Here is a 5,248-nt window from a genome sequence, read left to right as displayed (position 1 = left end):
ATTAATCAAACCTGGCAGCTGGCCGTGAGACAGACACATCGCAGATGACACAGCGCTGTGGTCACTCCTAAATTAACTTAAAATCCTGAAACCTGCCGACGGAATATGTTCGCTTTTATTGCCGGTATCCTGGTGCCTGCAGTTTCAATTATTTAGATGAAAAACACCTGCCAGCAGCCGCGGTGAACGAAAGGATTTCTGCTGTCGGTGCACCGCTGGTATGTGGGGGTCTAAGCGCCTCCGACAGAAATAGATAATCTGGATGAACTGACTGCAATTATGAAGTTTTCAGGTGGCCTTTCTCACTTAAAAACATATTAAAACTACTTTATTCCCACTGATCACAGCAAATATAGCTGCAAGATTAAGATTATTTAGATGAAAAAACACCTGCCAGCCACCGCGGTGAAGAGGAGGAGACGCGCCCAGAGGCTGCTGTTGAATTAAGTTTTCAGGTAGAAAAATAGAGCGGGAGCAAAACTGAGTATGATTGTGCTTTATTCATGTAGGCTATTTATTACAAAGTATTAATCAAACCCATCAAAGTCATCATCCTCTGTTTCTGAATTAAACAGCTGCGCTAAATCAGACATGCCAATTTCCCCTTCTTCGCTGTCAGTCACTTTCCGTGCAGCGCAGCTCCTCAGAAATAATGCCGGCTTTTGCAAAAGCTTGAAGAACAGAGCCAGCAGACATGTTAGTCCATCTACAATCCATCCCCAAACTGTGGCGTAACTTGCCCGGCGCTGCCTTCCACTTATCCTGAAACTGTGGTCTCTGTCGGTCATCCATCGCTCCCACACCGCTCGCAGCCTTACTTTGAACGGCCGCGTCACACCGATGTTGGGCGGTTGAAGTTCCTTTGTCAGACCCCCCGGGATAACGGCGAGCACAGCGTTCATTGATTCACCTTTTTTTTCCACATCGGCTGTGAGATGGGCACGCAGCGATGGTGATGCGTGGAAAAAAACACCTGGTCTCCTCACATAGGCTACACCTCCCTCAGCCACGCTTTCATCATCTCCTCTTTCATCAGAGCGCTGTGTCTGTCTCGCTGTCAGCTCCCAGATCAGCTTCTCTGATTGGTTGATGCGGCGCGTCCAGCAGCAAAACTTAAAATTTTCCATCTCGAGCAGCAGCAGCGCGTTGGCGGTGCGTCAGATGCTTAAACGATCCCGACGTGCTGCACCTGCAGCTCAAAACGCGCTGCAGGACCTTTTGCTGCACCTATACGCGCGTCAACCATTGACTTTGCATGTAAACTCGCTGCTTCTGCTGCACCTGCTGGGTCCGGTTCACACCGATGTTGAGCGGTTGAACAGCGAGCACAGGGTTAATTTGTTTCCCCATGTTTTTCACATCGGCTGTGAGATGGGCACGCATGGAGTTACAGATTAATGGTGATGAGTGGAAAAAAAACAGCTAGTCTCCTTACATTCAGCCACTCTTTCATCATCTCCTCAATGAGGTGGTCTCAAAAGTCGCAGTTACAACACACATAGGGCGCACCGCACCATAGGGCGCACCGCACATTTTGAGGGGAAAAAAAGACGTTTAAGTGCGCCTTATAGTCGTGAAAATACGGTAGGCATTAATAAACTGTTTCAGAGGAGGGATCATAATGATCTGCATTAGCAGTGCTGTGTCTGTCTCCCTGCCAGCTCCCAGATCAGCATCTCTGGTTGGTTGATGTGCCACGTTGAACAGCAAAATTTCAATTTTGCCAACTCCAGCAGCTGCTGCTTCTGAAGTGCGTTGCGTGCGTCAAATGCTCAGGAGTCATGACGCACTGCTTCAGCTTCTCAGATGCACTGCTCCTGCTGCTCAAGGCGTGATGCAATGACCGAACGGGTCTCTTCAGATAGATAACTGATTTATGATTTTAACAATATGATAAGCTAAATTAGACTGTTTGGGATTTTTTTTATAATAAGATGGATTGTATGTGATATGATCTGATTCTGAAATGCCATTGATTTAAGATTAATTTGTTTTCAGTTGTTACTTATCTTATCTGAACTGGACGGGTCTAGTTTCTTTATAACTGGTTATGAATTGAAAACATTGATTGATGATTCGAAATCCTTGCAAAGTGGTTCACAATATATTTTAAACTTTCAACATGACAGTGATCCAAAACATACCTCGCTGCTAGTAAAGAAATTCCTTCAGAAGACCAGTGCAAAGATGGACTCACCTACACAAAGCCCTACCTGGAGTTCAATCAAAAAGCTGTGGGATGAATTGGAACTGTAGCCCAAAGCCAGAAGGTAATCTAATATAAAGGAGCTTAAGAGATTGCTCAAAAGAGTATGCTAAAAACAGCCGCATGCTGTCATTCAGTAAAAGTATACACAACTGATTAGCCCCGCCCCCTGATGCTTATAGGGCTAATTACTTTGACCTCATTATTTGTTTTGGCTATTATTTTCTTTTTAAATGCAGATTAAAACCACTTGATTATTTTTCAATACTATTGACTCTAACAGTACTTAAGATTTTTTTAAGTATAATTACAGTTTCATTGGGAAGGCTAATCATTTTGTCCACAATTATCTTCTTCTGAAATCCAACAGGTCTCAGTTGGATATGCATTAGAAAACCAGCAGTATCTATGGAAATAATTTACAAATGTGTGCATCTGTGGGGATTTTATTGATTTATTTTTACCAAATCAATGGCAGTATTTCCGCTCTAAATATATTGCAGGCTTGTAGTGATAGATATGAGCAAACAGGGAATGAGGTACTGTGTCAATTTAGTCTGGATAGTTGATTTTCTATAATTAAACAACAAATCCTTCTTAACCAATCTTAGTTATTTATATGCATTTTTACTATTGTTTGAGTAACTCCAAAGCAAGGAATGTTCAAACATTGTTCCTTCTTGTCCAGAATATTTATTAAAACACATTGAACAAATACACAAAATACAAATAAAATGATGACAATTTCACTTTTTGATTTAATTGCCATACTGCACGATCAGAATTGTAACACTGCTTGGAGCTCAGTCTGTAATGAAACGCTGCCACCCTTGCAAAGTAACCATCAGACGCTTCATATGCTGTGCATTTACTGCAACAAAGGTGCCTTTTATAAGGGTCTTTTAGTAGCTTTTGAAGCCATCTTAACGAGGAATACATACATTGTTAACATCTTAATATTAGACTGAAGCCTTTTAAACAGACAGTACATTCATACTGACTTCAGTTTGATTGCATTTCATTGAGATAGTGTTGATGTCACCACTCCAGAGGAAAATACATAAATTCGATTGAGGAGCACATGTTGCGCACGTAGCAGTTCTATGGCGACACAATTATGAGGACATTCATGTTTCTTTCCCACTTTTTTTAAAAATACAAGAAAAAAATCTATTTGATACGAGCGTCATTATGAAGAAAATCTTTCAAGTATTCACATGATCTGAGGTCCTATCTGTTAATAGCCTAATACATGTCATAGTCAAGTTTTTGATAGAGTGAGCAAAAACACAACTGACTACGATAAGCACTTAAAAACATTCCATGGAAAGTGATTGGATGTACTTCCAGACACATATGTTGGTGTCAAAATTCTAATACCTGCCGATTTAATTGAGTTTCCACTCAAAGCCAGCTGAGATATTTTTGGATAGCAATGCTAAAATCACACAATCTGTTAAATGATAAAAGAAGCAACTTAGGACAGTTACATATCCCTGTTAAAAGTTTGAACTAATTTAGGAAACAGTTAAACAGACAAAAAAAAACAAAAAAACATCCAATATACTTTTGGAGAAAAGAAAGAAAATCAAAATATAATGTAAAAAAGTATTTGCCCCATCACAGAATTGCTGCAGTATTTTATTTTTTGTCAACTGAAAAAAATATTAACATCATTTATTTAGGTAATTTCAGTGATTAATAGGGAAAAAAAGGTTTCCATACAACCTGACTCTTGTTGAATTATATATCAGATGTGATTAACTTCATTATGCTGGTAAGCTAATTTACTATTCACATCAAGGGGTGATCACTGGCAGACCTGTGAAATCGAGGAATTACTTAAAATCATTCCCTTTGAAAACATGAAATAGACAAATAGATAATAAAAGCCCTGATATCTACATTAAAGAATAGATGAGCAGCCAAGTCTCTGAGGGATAAAACCACATCTAAGGCTTTGGGACTTTGGGAGATACAGTGAGAATCATTACCCAAAAATGGAAACAGTTTGAAATAACAGTGAACCATCCCATTAGTGTCTGACCTATCAAAATTACTTAAATAGTGTATCAGTTCGGCCACTCTAGAAGAACATCCTTTGCAAGTTTGCAAGTCAACACAAATTTATATTGGAAAGTCTTTGTCAATGTTTCAACATGACTGAGATTTTTATTCATGCTTAGAAGCCCCTCAGTGTGATTGACCTAAAACAATTCAACTAAGAGGTTTTACAGCCAAATAAAACACCCATTGCCCAACAATTTTAATGCTCTATGGTTGGTGTTGCTGCTGAGGGCACAACCAGCTTTTATGTATTGGGAGTTTTATGTTTTGTTTTCCCTTAAAAAAAAATTATTGTAAGCAATATTTTTTTTGTTTTGTTTATCAAAGTATTTTGTTGATCACTAAAAATTAAATGATGATCCAAAATAAAATCTTGTGACAAAGATCTAAATTGCAAATCTGTATGGGGGGGATACTTTTCCACTGAACTTAGCTTTCAGTTCAATAAACCTGCCGTGGTTTATGACACCATCAAGAACGTACAGCACTGAGGAACAGAAGACAATGATTTGCAAATTATTTAAACTATAAATCTGGTTTAGTAATACATAGGACACAGCTTTTGAAAAAATCTGGTACCAGCAACATTTTTCAGTAGGTTTGAACAGTCAAAAATGTAAGAGTTTTGCATACTTGAATAATTTCAGACGAAAGTGGAGCTGGGTTTACAATTTAGGGAACAATTGAGAGGAAAGTGAAAGAGATTTTTTTAGAAGTAAGAGACATAACCTTTTTTTTTTCCACACAAAAAAATCTCTGAAACAAGGATGAAGTACAACAATAAATGGCTGAGATGTGTAAGCAGATTATATGACAGTATTTGTTGATCAACACAAATTCATCAATATCATTGAAAACAAAAAAAATTAATTCCGATAATTCACAAAAGATTTTGATTACTTCCAATTTAGCATTTATTTTAATACTAAATCTCCTTCATGTCTTGGTTAAGAGAAAAGGAGGCCTCATTCAAAG

Source organism: Cyprinodon tularosa, unplaced genomic scaffold (assembly GCF_016077235.1).
Source record: "Cyprinodon tularosa strain WSP-4 unplaced genomic scaffold, ASM1607723v1 ctg165, whole genome shotgun sequence".
Classification (NCBI taxonomy): domain Eukaryota; kingdom Metazoa; phylum Chordata; class Actinopteri; order Cyprinodontiformes; family Cyprinodontidae; genus Cyprinodon; species Cyprinodon tularosa.
The sequence above is the reverse complement of the archived record's forward strand: the minus strand, read 5'-3'. Positions refer to the sequence as shown.